General features: G+C 39.7%; 1 long non-coding RNA gene across 5 annotated transcripts in view; it reads left to right on the top strand.

The window, feature by feature from the left end:
* The window catches only part of LOC100339238 (uncharacterized), a 254,751-nt gene that overhangs the window by 138,341 nt on the left and 98,003 nt on the right, over positions 1–18,407 (top strand). The gene's annotated exons all lie outside the window — the stretch shown is intronic.

The raw sequence follows: 18,407 nt of genomic DNA, 5'->3' as shown, positions 1-18,407 counted from the left end.
ATTTCCCTGATTGCTAGTGATCTTGAACATTTTTTCATGTGTCTGTTGGCCATTTGGATTTCCTCTTTTGAAAAATGTCTATTGAGGTCCTTGACCCATCTCTTAAGTGGGTTGTTTGTTTTGCTGTTGTGGAGTTTCTTGATCTCTTTGTAGATTCTGGTTATCAGCCCTTTATCAGTTGCATAGTTTGCAAATATATTTTCCCATTCTGTCGGTTGTCTCTTCACTTTCCTGACTGTTTCTTTTGCAGTACAGAAACTTCTCAATTTGATGCAATCCCAAATGTTAATTTTGGCTTTGACTGCCTGTGCTTCTGGGGTGTTTTCCAAGAAGTCATTGCCGGTACCTATATCTTGCAGGGTTTCTCCAATGCTCTCTAATAATTTGATGGTGTCAGGTCGTAGATTTAAGTCTTTAATCCCTGTTGAGTGGATTTTTGTGTAAGGTGAAAGGTAGGGGTCTTGCTTCATGATTCTGCACGTGGAAATCCAATTTTCCCAGCACCATTTATTGAATAGACTGTCCTTACTCCAGGGATTGGTTTTGGATCCTTGATCAAATATGAGTTGGCTGTAGATGTTTGGGTTGATTTCTGGTGTTTCAATTCTGTTCCATTGGTCTATCCATCTGTTTCTGTACCAGTACCATGCTGTTTTGATTACAATTGCCCTGTAGTATGTCCTGAAATCTGGTATTGTGATGCCTCCAGCTTTGTTTTTATTGTACAAGATTGCTTTAGCTATTGGAGGATGAACAACTTAATATGTTATCCCTCTTAGTATTTTTTTGTTTGTTCTACTTAATACTTTTGGTTGAATACTGTAATCAATACACAATTCTTCTTAAGTGCTGAAACTTAACTGAAAAGTGATCACTGTTAAATATAAGAGTGGGAATAAGAGAGGGAAGAGATGTGCAATTCGGGACATGCTCAAGCTGACTTGCCTCAAACGGTAGAGTTAGAAACATACCAGGGGATTCTAATTCAATCCCATTGAGGTGGCATGTACCAATGCCATCTCACTAGTCCCAGTGATCAATTTCTGTTCACAATTGATTGTAATGATAGGACTAAGAACCAAAGGGATCACATAAACAAGAATAGTGTCTGCAAATACTAGCTGATAGAATAAAAAAGGGAGAGAATGATCCAACATGGGAAGTGAGATACACAGCAGACCCATAGAATGGCAAATGTCCTAACAGCACTCTGGCCTTGGAATCAGCCCTTAAGGCATGCGGATCCAGCTGAAATGCCCATGAGAGTATTTCAGGCATGGAAAGCCAAGATACTGGAGGAAAAAAAAAAAACTAAATGAAAGATCTCCACGAGTGAGATCCCAGTGGAAAGAATGGGTCATCAAAGAAGGAGGTACCTTTCTCTGAAGGGAGGAGAGAACTTCTACTTTGACCATGGTCTTGTCTAAATATGATCAGAGTCAGTGAACTCAGGGGGCTTCCATAGCCTTGGCAGCTCATGACAAGAGCCTAGGGTGATTACTGATGCCATAAACAAGAGTGTCAATTTGTTAAGTCAACAACAGGAGTCACTGTGCACTTACTCCTCATGTAGGATCTTTGTCCTTAGTGTGCTGTACATTGAGATTTAATGCTATAACTAGTACTCAAACAGTATTTTTCACTTTATGTTTCTGTGTGGGAGAAAACTGTTGAAATCTTTACTTAATGTATGCTAAACTGATCTTCTGTATATAAAGAGAATCGAAAATGAATCTTGACGTGAATGGAAGGGGAGAGGGAGTGGGAAAGGGGAGGGTCGCGGGTGGGAGGGACGTTATGGGGGGGAAGCCATTGTAATCCATATTCTGTACTTTGGAAATTTATATTCATTAAATAAAAGTTAAAAAAAAAGATTGCTTATTTCTCCTGCCATGTAATGCAACATGTATATTTCTCAGCATCCATGACATCCACATATGTCAATACTTCCACATTTTCATCTTCTTATCTGACCTCCCATAATTTGATTCTTTTTCATGTTTTAGACTATGTCGGTCATAGTAATTGATTCTCAAGATTCTCAAGTTAGAATAGCAATTATCAAAATCTAATCATGCCACCAAGATAGCTGATTGATTCAGAAATGTTCACATAAATCTAAATCTTAAGAATCTGACAAAAAAAGTAACACAGTTCCATAGGAATGAATTTTTGTGAATGTTTAAGCAAATTAACTACTAAAAGAGTAATTAAATAGTCTTAATTTTAGTTTATAAATGTAAACCACTACTTATCACTAGAATTTCCTGGGTTCCTACCTCTCATGGAAAGCTTAGAATGAGGACAGGACTAAGTATAACAAGTTCAGTTGTCAAGGCAGCATCATTATTGTATTCTGAATTGGCCATGGTTATTAACTATAAATATTCATGCTTGCTAACAAAGTATCAACGTATATGTTATTTGCTAAGTGTCAAATCTCCTCACCTCATATTCCATATATTGAGGAAGTGTGGGTTGTCTGGTACCCCCCAGAATCACTCTTCCTATCAAATATTCTTCCTCTTCATCACAGTTCCCCAAACTCTGCAGCTAGTCCTGCCCTATAGATCTTGGACTAAAAGCCTCCATCCATAAAGGGTTGTAGCTATCTCTTTGGGATTCTCACTGATGAAATAAATACTCCCTATCTGAGGTTTATCTTCCTGTAGTTTCAATTACCTGCGGTCAACAACGATCCAAATTTTCAGGAAATAATTCATAAACCTTAAATTGCACACAGTTATTAAAAGGATTTGTTTATTTATTTTGAAAGGGTTACAGAGAGAGGGAGAGATAGAAAGATGTTCTATTCACTGATTCGCTCCTCAGTTGGCAGCAATGGCCAGGGCTGGGCCAGGCTGAAGCCAGGATCCAGGAGCTTCATCCAGGTCTCCCACATGGGTGGCAGGGGCCCAAACACTTGGACCATCTTTCACTGCTTTTCCTAGGACACTAGCTGGCAGCTGGATTAGTAGTGGAGCAACTGGGACACAAACTGTCACCAATTTGAGATGGGAGCATTGTAGGTGGCAGCTTTATCTACTATGTCACAACACCAGCCCATGCACACTATTCTAAGTAGCATGATAAAAATCTTATACCATTCCACTCTGTCCCTCCTTGGATGTGAATCATCCCTTTGTTCAGTGCATCCATGCTATATACATTACCCTCCCATTAGTCACCTAGTAACCAGATAGGTTATCAAATCAATCTCAGGAGTAATACATTACTTAAAAATGCTGCAAAGTGCAAAAATAGTGATGCTGGCAATTTAGATATGCCAGAGAAGTCATAATGTACTTCTTCTAACTAAAAATTTGAGAGTACAGTAAGTTATTATATGTGAGAAAAAGACCACATTCATACTTTTATTATAGCCTATAGTTATAATTGTTCCATTTTCATGTTAGATTTGTTAATTTCCCTGTGTCTACATTAAACTTTATAATAGGTATCTCATAATGATGAACCTTATATGTGTTTTTTTCCTATCTGCCATTTTAGGCATCAGTCTTAATTCTCAGGATGTATTCAACAAGGATAAAAGGGGGCTACTATACAGAAGAGGGTCTATATCCCATGATTTCCAAGGAATTCTGTATGGTATATTAACCTTTATTGAAAGACTGAAAGTGAATAAAATAAACCAATGGCAGCCAGGTACAGTTAAGGCTCTATGTCAAATAGTGCTTTTTCCATAATACAAGGAAAATCAACACAAATATATTAAACCCTTTACAGGAGTTCTCTCATGGTTTTTGGGTATTGCTTGATTTTGAGGTCCTTCTTCCTCTCTAAGAATCTCTGCTTCAAATTTCCCAAAGGAGATCTCTATTTCTTTTGTGGACAATGTCATCACCCATTTCCGCATGTTGGTCTGGGTTAGCAACACACAACTCCTTACTCTGAGGAAATCCATAGATCCCATAAGCTACTAGTAGTACTGCATACTGGTTAGGAGGATAAATTTGGAACTAATCAAGGTGAATGATTCTCTGAATATTTTAACTTCATTTAGTAAACTGTAACACTGTGCTTTAGATATCTTATAAAGAGGATAGAGGTCCTATTGCATAATGGGGGTCATTGTGGTTATTAATGAAGTCATATATATAAAGCAATCAGTCTAACTCTGGACAAACAATAATCTCAATGTTTATAGAAGATGATAATTTTAAAAAGCAAATTTATTCTTCAACCAGAATAAAATGTAGAACACAGCACCTGGATGCTTAGGAGTTCATCACTTTCCTTCCCAAATTCCCCAGTGCAGGAGAAGGCTTTCTTCTTTTCTCCTCTCCGTATTTGTGCTCATGTGAATCAGTGAAGGTGAGAAGCAGTGACTGGAAGTTTCCAGAATACGTGAGATTTGGATTGGCATGGCTTCTGCACTTCTCCATTTTCTATGATGCTTTCCTTCATCTTAGGGCCATAGGCATCACCGACTTGTCTCGTGCTCTTCTTTCCTGCCATAATGTGGTAGGCCTTGCTGTATGCATGGGGCTCAGCCAAGGAGGTGACATGAGAGTAAAAGTGATTCATAGAGTACATATCCCATAGTTTCTTTATCCAATCATCCGTTGATGGACATTTAGGTTGATTCCATGTCTTAGCTATTGTGAATTGAGCTGCAACAAATATTGAGGTGCAAATGGCTTTTTTCACCCCTTTAATTCCATTTGGGTATATTCCAAGGAGTGGGATGGCTGGGTCCTGTGGTAGTGCTATGTTCAGGTTTCTGAGGACTCTCCAGACTGTCTTCCATAGTGGCTTTACCAGCTTGCATTCCCACCAACAGTGGATTAGTGTCCCCTTTTCTCCACATCCTCGCCAGCATCTGTTGTTGGTTGATTTCTGTATGTAAGCCAATCTAACCGGAGTGAGGTGGTATCTCATTGTGGTTTTGATCTGCATTTCCCTGATGGCTAGGGATCCTGAGCATTTTTTCATGTACCTGCTGGCCATTTGGATTTCCTCTTTTGAAAAATGCCTGTTAAGGTCCTTGGCCCATTTTTTTATTGGGTTGTTTGTTTTGATTCTGTGGTGTTTTTTGATCATTGTGTAGATTCTAGTTGTTAATCCTTTATCTGTTGTGTAGTTTGCAAATAACGTCTCCCATTCTGTTGGTTGCCTCTTCGCTTTCCTGACTGTTTCCTTTGCTGTTAAGAAACTCTTCAATTTTAGGTAATCCCATTTGTTTATTTTATCTTTGATTACCCATGCCTGTGGGGTCTTCTCCAGGAATTCTTTGCTTATTCCGATATCTTGGAGGGTTTCCCCTATGCTCTCAATTAGTTTCATGGTGTCGTGGCGCAACTCTAGTTCTTTGATCCATGTTGAGTGGATTTTTGTATAAGGTGTAAGGTAGGGGTCTTGCTTCAAACTGCAACATGTGGACATCCAGTTTTCCCAGCACCATTTGTTGAAGAGGCTGTCCTTGTTCCAGGGGTTGGTTTTAGGTCCTTTGTCAAATATGAGTTGGTTATAGATGTTTGGATTGATCTCCGGTGTTTCTATTCTGTTCCATTGGTCTATCCATCTGTTTTTGTACCAGTACCAGGCTGTTTTGATTATAACTGCCCTGAAGTATGCTTTGAAGTCTGGAATTGTGATGCCTCCGGCCTTGTTTTTATTGTAAAGGATTGCTTTAGCTATTCTGGGTCTCCTGTTTCTCCATATGAATTTCAGCATCGTTTTTTCTAGGTCTTTGAAGAATGACTTTGGTATTTTGATTGGTATTGCATTGAATTTGTAAATTGCTTTTGGGAGAATGGACATTTTGATGATATTGATTCTTCCAATCCATGAGCATGGTAGGTTTTTCCATTTTTTTGTGTCGTCTTCTATTTCTTTCTTTAGTGTTTTGTAATTTTAATCATAGAGGTCTTTGACCTCCTTGGTTAAATTTATTCCAAGGTACTTTATTGACACTATACAGCAGTAAAAAACAACAAAATCCGGGCATTCACAACAAAATGGAGGAAGCTGGAAAACATCATGCTGAGTGAAATAAGCCAGTCCAAAAGGGATAAATATCACATGTTCTCCCTGATCGATGGCAACTAAACGAGCACCTAAAATGATACCCATTGAAGTGAAATGGACACTATGAGAGACAATGACATGAGCAGCCCTTGTCTAGACTGTTGAGGAAAAACTTACTATTTTGTTCCTTTAGTATTTTTGTTGTTGTTGTTGTTGCTTGGTATGCTCTACACAAGACCACTGGTTGAACTCTGTAATCAATGCACAACCATTCTTAAGCGTTTAAAATTAATAGGAAGTTGATCTTTGTGGAACATGGGAGTGGGAATAAGAGAGGGAGGAGATATATAGGACGGCACATACTCACTCAGACCTACCTCCAATGGTGGATCTGGAAATGTGCCAGGGGATTTCAACTCAATCTTACCAAGGAGGCAGGTACCAATGCCAGCACACTTGGTAAAGAGACAAATATAAATACACAACTGATCCAAAAGACAGGGTAAGTGTCGAAGAGATTACACAAATAAGACCAGTGTAAGCAAATAATGAAAGATAGAATCAAAAGGGTTGAGAATGATCCTGCGGGGGAAGCAGGTCACACAGCAGACTCATAGAATGGCAAATGCCCAAAACAGCACTCCTGTCTCAGAATCAACCCTTGGGACATTCGGATCTGACTAAAAGGTCCATGAGAGTCTCTCAGGCATGGAAAGGCATGACATGGTGGCAAAAAACAATCTAAATGAAGGATCCTGGTGAACAACACTCCAGCAGAAGGATCAGGCCATCAAGGAGAGAGGCGCCTTTCTCTGAAGGGAGGAAGGAACCTCCACTGTGATATGGCCTTGACTAAACAAATTCAGAGTTGGTGAACTCAAGGGGCTTCCATAGCCTAGACAGCTCATAGCAAGAGTCTCGGGTGATTGCTGACGTCATAAATAAGAGTGCCAATTGTTAAATCAACAACGGGAGTCACTGGGTTCATGCTCCCCTCGCAGGATCTCTGTCCTTAATATGTTTATCTATGAAACTCAAATACAACACTACTAGTCGAACAATACCCTATACCTGGTTCGGTTGTGTGAGTGCAACCTGTTGAAATCCCTGCTTAGTATATACTAAATTGATCTTCGGTATATGAAGGTAACCGAAAATGAAACGTGATGAAGGGGGGGGAGGGGAGAGGAAGTGGGTGAGGGGAGGGCCACGGGAGGGAGGGAGGTCGGGGGGGAAGCCACAACAATGCAAAAGATGCATTTTATATTCTACTTAAAACTATTGGTTGAGCTCTGTAATTAATACACAATTACTCTTAGGTGTTTAATTAATGCTATAACTAGTACTCAAATAGTATTTTGCACTTTATGTTTCTGTGTGGGAGCAAAATGTGGTAATCTTTACTTAACATATGCTAAATTGATCTTCTGTATATAAAGATAATTGAAAATTAATTCTGATGTGAAGGGGAAGGGGAGAGGGAGTGGGAGAGGGGAGCGTTGTGGATGGGAGGGAAGACACGGGGGGGGGGGGGGGAGGAGGCTATTGTGGTCCAGAAGCTGTACTTTGGAAATTTATGCTCACTAAATAAATTAAAAAAAGAAAAAGAAAAAAAAAGTGATTCATTAATGGGGAGCAAAAAGGCAAGTAAGCAAAAAGGCAACTTGTGGTTCACTTTTGTGTAAAATGTGGAAATAAGCTGTGGTCATTCCATGATTCCCTATGGAGAATTGGTGCTTAATAAGAATTTAAAGATCAAATATTTTCTTTCCTCCACTTTTTTCTTCCTATCAATGTTGAAAGTTGGCCAGTATCCGTTCATTAAACTGGGAGATATGTTATATATGATAGGTAGAAAATATGTAATACATAAATACAGGCCTGAGCCACATAATGTTTCAGTCAGTGAAAGGCCATGTGTGTGATGGTGGCCCCATCAGATTATGTCACCTAGTGGTGTAATAGACATGGTGTAAGCATACTGTATGATGTTTATACAATGATGTAATTGCCTAGTGACACAATTCTGAGAACCTGTCTCTGTTGCTAAGTGACGCATGACTATGTAGTGAAGGTTCTCCAACTTCCTGAGATAAATTTGAACACAAGAAAGAAAGGACAAATGTTCCTGAGTCCTGATAGGAAACAGATGGCACATTCAGACAGGGTAATTGAGGATAATTTAATAAAAGTCTACTTAAAGAGAGGTGTCAGGAGAATTAAAGGGGAACCAACAAAAGAGGAAATACTTGTTTTGTGTTTACTAATTAAATATGTGTAATAGATGATAAATCTTGACAGTCTCATTCCTCCATGAAACAACTTAGTTAAAATAACAATCTAATTCAAATGTTTATGGCTATCTCCTCCTTTGTGTTCCCACTAGACTTCATACTCAACTCCAACCCTCCTGACATTATTCACTTGTCCCACTACCTAACAGTCTCCCCCACAGTAATCATCCACCATCAGTCATATGTGTGCTCACTTCACCATTCCTTCACTTCTCAGGTACAGATGGGATAAAAAGTTTAAAATGCTTACCATACCTTGAAAGTTAGAGGAGAAAAATAAGAAGCAAGAACTAATATACAAGCACTTTAGTTAACTAACTTTGCTGGATATTTGGCAAATGTTTTTTTTTTTTTTTTTCTGAACTAAACAGTACTAAGGTGAGCAACTGCATCGCTGCAGTATCATAATATATCTTATTATTAAGATCATATCTCCTTTATAAAATGTAAAGGGAAATTGGTTTGAATCACAACCTCCACTAGGACAATGTACTTCCCTTCTTTAAGCTAAGGTTTAGCACTGGGAATGTCTCCCCATAGACCCCATAACTCAGCCCTATTTTAGAGTAAGTATGGAAGGAAATTTATCATTAGTTGTCATGGGGATCGAGAGACTAAATTCCCTTCTATTTATTATTAAGAGTCTAGTGGGACTTGATAACTCTTCTTCAAAGAATTCTGTTCCCATAAACTGTCATATGTATCTAATAATGCATTTACATCACAAGAAACTTACAATGTTAACTATTTACAGGGCTGGGGTGAGCAAAAGAGGTTACCAAATAGCCCAAGGAATAGTACAGTAACTGACATTTTTTCTAATCTGTTTAAGAGTTAGAAGAAGTTACTAGATTTATCAAATAATATTTTTAATCATGCTACTTAGAAAATGATCCTATTTCTGCTATAACATGATCCTATTTCTGCTATAACATAGAGGAAGAAGTATTCCTGTTGACTCCTTAAAGAACTATTGTTACTAGGCAAGCATGCTGTTTTGCATTTCTATACTCAAAGAAAGTTGTTAAGTGTGACATGCCTTTCCTATAGTTAGTAAAATTGACTTTAATGATTAAATCAATACTTCCAGGGTATTGAAGGGAAATGCATTCATTTTGGTGTATTTGCTTCGAATGATTGACTTTCTGCTGCTTTTCCTAATTTCATTCTTATTTGACTTATCTGAGAGTGTGGAAGAAATAATTCTACAGCAATTCATTTTCCAGTTATTTATAGTAAAATTGTTTATTTTGACCATGATGGGAGAAAATAAAATTTTATTAAAAATGTTCTCTGTGATCAAGTTCATCTTTGTACCTCAACTCTTGGCTCTACTAGCCTAAATATCAATGATGTCCCACTCCCCCTGTATTCTTGGCATTCAGTGCTGTACATGGTACATCCAGATACTCAGCCATCACTTATTGTCTGTTCTGTCACTGGGGTACCAGTAATTAGACATGGTCTCCTTCACTGACCTTACAGATTTAGAAGGTACTCAACAAACATGCATTAAATCAATGACTATAAATTAGTAGCGCAAATTCCTTTGGCTTATAGACTGTGCTTATGGGTATATGATTAAAAATCCTTCTCAGTTTTTGGGATTTCTCCCGGGGAGTCCTTAATGTACTTGAAAATAGGTCTATTTATAGTTTCCCTTTTTATAGTTATAGAAAACACTTAGATTTTCTGTATGTCAGGCCTGTTCTAACCACTCACATATGCTAATTCAGTTGTCCTCACAACAACTATTGAGCAAAGTCTGTTTCACAAAATATGGAAGAAATTTTCTTCCACCTGGATCTCCACTTTATTAATCGACCTATGAAACACTATTGTTTCATAAAATTGCTCATGAGCAGCTGATTTGGGTTATGTGTAAAACCCCTCCAACAGGCCAGGAGATGGTGAAAATTTCCATGCCATTCCCTTCCATTACCTACTTTTTTGCCCCTCCAGGCCCCACATCTTTCATTTGATTGTTCTATCAACCAGACAAAAGTTCTCATTCTTATCAATTTGCAAATAGATTCTTGGCAAGTCTCAAGAGCCATGAAGGAAAATTCCATTTGTGTTTTACTGGGACATCTGTTAAATGATTTTAAACATAAAAGTCTGTTTCAAAATGCACTTTCCTACCCCTTTTCATTTTCTTTCTTAGCCAATTGTGGGATTGGAAAGTAGGTTACTAAGCAACTATATTATTTTCCTATTACTACCATAACAAATTACCACAAACCACAAACTGGAGGCTTTAGACAACAGAAATATATTCTCTCAAAATTCAGGAGTCTAGAGTTCAAGGTGATAGCAGGGTTGGTTTTTTCCTGGTAGCTCAGATATAATCTGCTACATGTCTTCCTGCTAGTTTCTAGTGACTATCAGAAATCCTTGGCATTTCTTGCCTCATTCTGACCTCTGTCACTGCCATCATAAAGCTTTCTCTCTGTGTATCCATATCTCTATATCCAAATTTCCCTCTTCTTTTAACATAGGTCATACTGGATGCAATTTTGTCTTGATGATATACACAAATACTGTATTTCTAAATAAAATCACATTGTTCAAATATTCAGCCCAGCAGAGCAGCTGTTTGTTAAATTGAAGTAACAGCCTGTCACCTTGATAATGGCCAAAGACAACTCTATACCCAACGTTAGGAAAATGTCTTCCGGCCGGCGCCACAGCTCAACAGGCTAATCCTCCGCCTAGCGGCGCTGGCACACCGGATTCTGTCCCAATTGCCCCTCTTCCAGGCCAGTCTCTGCTGTAGCCTGGGAGTGCAGTGGAGGATGGCCCAAGTCCTTGGGCCCTGCACCCCATGGGAGACCAGGAGAAGCACCTGGCTCCTGCCTTCGGATCAGCGCTGTGCAGCGGCCGCGGCGGCCATTGGAGGGTGAACCAAGGCAAAGGAAGACCTTTCTCTCTGTCTCTCTGTCTCTCTCTCTCTCTCTCACTGTCCAGTCTGTCTGTAAAAAAAAAAAAAAAAAAACGAAAATGTCTTCCTTTCCTGGGTAGGAAGCTCTGTTGAGGTTGGGAGAAGATTGGCCTTCAGAGAAGTAAGATGTTTTGTAGATTGAATTCTCTTAATCTGATTATTGACTGACCAATCAGCTGAGAGTCCTATGTATTTATAATACTGAAACACAACATAAAACAACATGAGGCTTATTGATCCTGTAACTGACATCTTGGGGAACATTACCTGTTTGGCATATAGAATGCAAAAGACACCAAGTTGCACTATCTCCTTCCTGATGTACTTAATATTCCATCATATGAACTTCCAACCAAGGGTGTTTTCATCTTTTTTATTTATCCTCTTTAAAAATGTCTTTTGAAAAATTAAGCAATTTGGGCCGGCGCCGTGGCTCACTTGGTTAATCCACTGCCTGCAGGCGCTGGCATCTGATATGGGTGCTGGGTTCTAGTCCTGGTTGCTCCTCTTCCAGTCCAGTTCTCTGCTGTGGCCCAGGAGGGCAGTGGAGGATGGCCCAAGTGTTTGGGCCCCTGCACCCGCATGGGAGACCAGGAAGAAGCACCTGACTCCTGGTTTTGGATTGGCGCAGCACACCGGCTGTAGCGGCCATTTAGGGAGTGAACCAATGGAAGGAAGACCTTTCTCTCTGTCTCTCTCTCTCTCACTGTCTATAACTCTACCTGTCAAATAAAAAAAAAAGTAAAAAAAAAAAAATTAAGCAATCTGTTAGGCAAAAAGTGGATGTAAGAATTCATATAGATGCAAAGTCAAATAAAAAAAAGTAAAAAAAAATTAAGCAATCTGTTAGGCAAAAAGTGGATGTAAGAATTCATATAGATGCAAAGTGTAGGTATTTGCAGAATTTTACTTTTAAGAATAAGTATGTAGATATTTTGAGAATAAAAATTAGTTTAATATTTTCTTTGACTTTAACTGAGCAGGCCCAAAGGCACTACCGTGGAAGTTACAATGATAATATTCCATTTCTATTTCCATAGCCAATCTATGTAATTATCTGGATCAAGCACATTCTTGGAGGGATGTATTTCCTTTTCTTTTTTTTAAGATTTTTATTAATTTGATAGGTAGAGTTACAGAGGAAGAGACAGAGAGCAAGGTCCTCCATTCACTGGTTTACTCCCCAAATGGCTGCAACTGCAGGAGCTAAGTGGATCCAAAGCCAGGAGCCAGGAGCTTCCTCCAGGTCTTCCACATGGGTGCAGGGGCCAAAGTGTTTGGGCCATCTTCTGCTGCTTCCCCAGGCCATAACAGAGATCTGGATCAGAAGAGGAGCAGCCATGATTAGAACTGGCACCCATATGGGATGCTGGTGCAACAGGCGGATTAATCTGCTGCCCTATAGCACTGACCCCAAGGGATATATTTTCTTTATCTGTATTTTTAATTCTACCAGTAGCTGAAGAATGTCTAAAATTTACTGTTTAGTGTCAACTTATCTAATCACAGTATACCCAGGAATACTGTTTCTGAAACAAGGAGTCATCCTAGTGACTGTATAGGGAGTCTTTGCATTAATTAAATTAGTGTAAATGCAACATAAATTGTTGGTTTTCTAGAAAGTAGGGTATAAAAAAGTGCAGGAAATGCTACATGTCCAAAATAGGGCAAATAAGAGCCACATTCTTGCAGTTGGGATTATAACCATCAGTTAAGTTTCCTTTAGTCATTCAGAAAGCTGGTTACCTAGTTTAGTGCTTTTGGATTAGAACTATGAAATTATTGCTATGTAAAAAATATTAATGATGAACACTATAGAACTTATGATAGCAACAATTAGCATTTTGTATACATTAATTTCTTTTGGAAAGTCTACCAAAATAGGCACAATAATTGTCTCTACTGTAGAAATACACAGAGGTTCTAAGTGAGTTACCCGAAGTTATAACCTGGCAAGTAGCAAAGTCAAGATTTGAACCCAGGCAGGCTGGTTCTGGAAATAAAGCTCCCAAACCCATATTTCATCATCTTTTTAAGATTGGGGAAGGCATAATTCTGCATATTGGAATTCATGCTCCACAAAACATGAGCCGTGTGGTGGCTCTAACCTTGAAGATCATTTGCCAACCTCTATTGTGTTGGTAAAGTAAGCATGAAAAACATAATGGCAATGATCTAGGGAATATTAAAATAGCATAGTTGGAACTCATCTTCTATTTATTTAATCAGTATTTATAAAGCAACTTCTAGGTTCTAGGTACTCTTAAATGTACTAAGAAGAGAAGAATTAGCAAAAACCAGTTCCTGCTCACTGATGGAGGGACACAACACGTACATTGCTATATAAATACCGTTATTAGGGCTCAACGTCAGAAATTCGAGCACAGTCCTGTTGGAGCAAATGCATCTTGTTATGCCTCTGAACTGAGCATAATTCATTATAAATAGTCTCTCGGATGCCAAGCAATGTAAGTTAAATGAAGTTCTTGGACTTCATTGGAAGGCATTCTGAATGTCAACTATTTTAAGTAATTGTTCTGTAAAAGCTGCCATCCTATCTGGAACTCTGCAGGGTGTGACTCCCAGTAAGATAAAGGTTCATATTCATGGACCTGTCCTCAATTCAGTTGAGACAAACAACCTAGTGCTTTCATAATCTCAGTGGCAGGAGATAGTGTAGTATCTTGTCAGAAGCCATACATTTAAAGTGTGGAGAAAGAAATACTGCAGGATCACTCACTAAGGCATTTTTTATGGCCCCAGTAATTTCATTTTTTATTAAATGAATTTTAGGATAGTGGTACTAAATAAGATAGGTTCCTTGTTCAGTGTACACAAATCCAGTCTATGCCCCTAGTCTTTTTTTAAAGATTTATTTATTTATTTGAAACGCGGAGCTACAGAGAGGCACAGAGAGGGAGGGAGGGAGAGGGTGAGCGAGGGAGAGAGGGGAGAGGTCTTCCATCTGCTGGTTCACTCACCAGTTGGCCACAATGTCCTGAGCTGTATCAATCCGAAGCCAGGAGCCAGAAGCTTCTTCCAGGTCTCCCATGTGGGTACAGGGGCCCAAGGACTCAGGCCATCTTCTACTGCTTTCCCAGGCCATAGCAGAAAGCTGAATTGGAAGTGGAGCAGCCGGGACTCTAACTGGAGCCCATATGGGATGCTGGTGTTACCGTTGAATGGCAGGGTTCTTGTCTTCGCGCAGGAAAGAATTCAGGCATGAAACAGAGTAGTGGAAGGTAAAATAGCAAGGTTTATTAGGGAAGGGACATCCATGAGAACAGATGGGCACCTCTCCAGACAGAACCTTAGAGAGAGTGCCCAGTCACTCGGACTGGGGGTTACATGGTTGAATGGAGAGATTACACCTGGGCAGGCCAGCTCCTTAAAGGAGCCTTAGAGGAAGGATTGTTTCAAGTAGAAGGAGCAGGGTGCATTTGAAGTGCAGATACTGGGCTGCTCCTGGAAGATTATCAGGCAGAAGGGGCGGGTACCCCCACCCGGCAGGTTATCCGGTAGAAGGAGCAGGGAAGGTTGCAAATACTGGGCTGCCCCTGAAACTTTGAGATGCATATGCTGGACCCAAATGTCTCCTTAGGCCTTTGTCACACACACACATAAGCTCATATCTGACTTCCTACCTAACACTGACACTGCAGGCAGTGACTTTATCCACTATGCCACAGTGCCAGGCTTGCCCCTAATCTTTTCGAAAAAAGAGTGTTTTATATTTATGGTCAACCAGCATTAAGATGAAGTCTTCCAAATTGGGGGTCTAGGTAAAGTTTTATGGGATCAGAAAAGAGAATCTGGACTTTGACACGTCAATAGGATAGTTTCTGATTGATAGAACCTATGGCAGGACTTTGTATAGAAGGATATGAGGGGCCGGCGCCGCGGTTCAATAGGCTAATCCTATCCTAATGCTCTGGCCGCAGCGTGCTGGCCACGGTGGCCATTGGAGGGTGAACCAATGGCAAAGGAAGACCTTTCTCTTTGTCTCTCTCTCTCTCACTGTCCACTCTGCCTGTCCAAAAAAAAAAAAAAAAAAAAAAAAAAAAAAAAAAAAAAAAGGATATGAGGAAGAGTCTAGTCAGCAGATTTATCTGACTCTTTTTTTTTTTTTTTTGACAGAGTCGACAGTGAGAGAGAGAGAGACAGAGAAAGGTCTTCCTTTACCATTGGTTCACGCTCCAATGGTGCACTGCGGCCGGCGTACTGTGCTGATCCAAAGCCAGGAGCCAAGTGCTTCTCCTGGTCTCCCATGCGGATGCAGGGCCCAAGCACTTGGGCCATCCTCCACTGCACTCCCTGGCCACAGCAGAGAGCTGGCCTGGAAGAGGGGCAACTGGGACAGAATCCGGTGCCCTGACTGGGACTAGAACCCGGTATGCAGGCGTTGCAGGCGGAGGATTAGCCTAGTGAGCAGTGGCGCTGGTGCCATCTGGCTCTTCTACATCCAATCATTCTCCAATCCTTGGTACTGTGGGAGATATTGGTTCCAGGTGTCATTGGTCCTTTTGGCACAAGAGCAGTTCAGCTGGACAATCTTCATCTAGTAGAACCTGATGTGGGCCAACTTGCTGGTGAAGCCTATCAAAAGATCTTAGGAAATAGTGCTTTGGCAACCTGAAAGGCAGGGAGGTTTGGGGGAAGGAATGAGGAAACACAGCAAGGGGCTCTTGAATGTCCAGGATGGCAAGAAGAGACCTGATTGAGGGAGACAAAAACCTGGTTTCAATTCCATCTTTCTGTTGTTCATTTCTCTGTCCTAAGGGATCAGGGAACATGGGTTAGCAACTGCTCTGGCTACTTCCTGCTGAACAGGGGCATCAACTACATCGATGATCCCAGCTTGAAGAATGCAACCATCTTACGTTTTGTTGCAAGTATTCTTTAGTTCCCAAGTTCCAACCTGAAAGAAGTTAATTTTGCATCAGTATAATCTTTGTTGGGATCTGATTAGCCATCTGCAAATACAAAGGGATTAATTTGAACATGGTTAGACTGAGTAAAGTGCTCCAAAAGGTCAAGATAATACTTTGTAATCCAGAGCAGAAAATGCCACTTAAACCCTTAAGAGGGAAACTGAACTACTTATCTAGAGGGGTATTCTTTTCTTACGTCTTCTAACCATGTACATTTGTGTATTATTTTATTTACTCAGGATTCAACTTACCCAGAAGTGTTAATGCAGTCTCAACAGGTAGTATGGTTAACTGTACAAATTCCTTTCTTTGCTAATAAGTAGTCAGGAGCTACTCTAGTATCAAGAACTACACAGGCCAATGAGTCAAAGACATTTCTTGAGTAGCAATACTGTTTTGTAATGTCTTCCACAATCTGTCCAGTGGTGGCAAACACATTACAAATCATATCTCCAGTAACAGATTTTGACTGACTAATAGTCGTGTAGTCATTGTTTTAATCAGCAATTCTAAACTGATATATGAGGTTGGGAATCTTTTTATATACTTATTTGCTACATGTATACCTTTGATGAGATATCCAAATTTTCTATTTTTTAATTGACTATTTTCTAATTGTTGCATTAGTGATATTTTATATCAATAGATTATTGTTTTTTCTTTTTCATTTATATAAAGGAACAAATTTATTGTATTTCATATCTAAAGTTTTAGGAAAATAATGATAATGTTTCTTTTTAAAGTTTATTTATTTGAAACTCAGAGTGAATGGAGAGAGAGAGAAACCCTCTACCTACTGGTTCACTATGCAAATGCCCATAACAGCTATGGCTGGGCTAAAGCCAGGAGCCAGGAATTCCATTCAGGTTACCCACATGGATGGCAGGGACCCAAGTACTTGAGACATAATTTGCTGTCTCCAAGGGTGCCCATTATCAGAAGCTAGATCTGAAGCAGAAGTAGGACTTAATCCCAGGCATTCCAATATCGCACTTGGGCATCCCAAGCAGCAGCTTAACCTCCACTATCTAAAGTTCTCCATTATCCTTCACACTGCCATCATTTGTTACTTCATAGGATTTCCTACTCTTTCAATTGTGCAGTTTAGCCCCCAAGGGCACTTAGGATAATCTTGTCAATGGGTTTGCTCTTGAATTGCATTGCATTGCATTGAAAGAGAAACAGATTTTCTACCCACTTGATCACTCCCCAAAGTCAGGAGTCTATAACGCGATCTGAGTCTTCAGGCATCACTTGCTGCCTCCAGGAGTGTACACTAGCAGAAAGCTGGAATCAGAAATGGAGCCAGGCCTCAAACTCAAACACTCCAATGTGGGATGTGTTGCACAAAATATCCACCCTAGGAAGGAATTTTATCTTTGAAATCAAGATATCTGATCAAGGAATACCAGAGGAAAACTGGTATTTTATAGTTATAGTTATTGAGTATGTTCTCACATGCCAATGATAACTTTTAGTCTCCAAACAGATAGAAACAAAACTTCCACGATGAAAAGAGAAGAAGCATTCATTATGAAAAGACAGTGGCACAAAGCCTTACTCTTCTCTAGCATGACTTCTAATTTGCTGTTCCCTTTAGCTGTCAGCTATTGTCAAGATGAAGACATTGTAAAATTAAAGTGAAGAACTAAAAGCACATTGGCCAGAGCTAGAAGAAGAAATGATAATTTAAAAACAAATGAGAAGAGTATTTATGTAGTGTACCAGCCTTCTATTTGGGTTCACATCGAGTTCTCAAACAACCAAGCTGAAGTCTAATTACTTGGCCACTTGGAAGTGTTTTGGGGTCCCATGAAGGCTAGAAAGACATGAGACAGGGACTATCACAGAATATGATTTGTTTTTTTTTTATTTTTTTTATTTTTGTTCCTACTTTCAGTCCTAACAATTGTTTAAGATGAATTTATTTACTTATTTGAAAGTCAGGATCACAGAGAAATCTATCCGCTGGTTCACTTCCCAAATAGCTGCAACAGCTGGGACTGGGCCAGGCCAAAGCCAGGAGCTAGGAGATTCAGCCAGGCTTCCCAGAGTCAGTGTACAAATAAAAACTTCTCCATGCCTGGAACCTGCAGCCACGGCTGAGAACAGAATTGGAGTCAAGTAGGCACAGAAAAACATAGGAACGTTTGGGTGTTTAGGTCGGTATGAATGAAATAGTTTATTTAGTCAAGAATTTGTTAGACTGTGGTGCAGCAAGTTAAGCCACCATCTGCAACACCGGCATCC

The sequence above is a fragment of the Oryctolagus cuniculus genome, chromosome 14, assembly GCF_964237555.1.
Source record: "Oryctolagus cuniculus chromosome 14, mOryCun1.1, whole genome shotgun sequence".
Classification (NCBI taxonomy): domain Eukaryota; kingdom Metazoa; phylum Chordata; class Mammalia; order Lagomorpha; family Leporidae; genus Oryctolagus; species Oryctolagus cuniculus.
The sequence above is the reverse complement of the archived record's forward strand: the minus strand, read 5'-3'. Positions and strand labels throughout refer to the sequence as shown.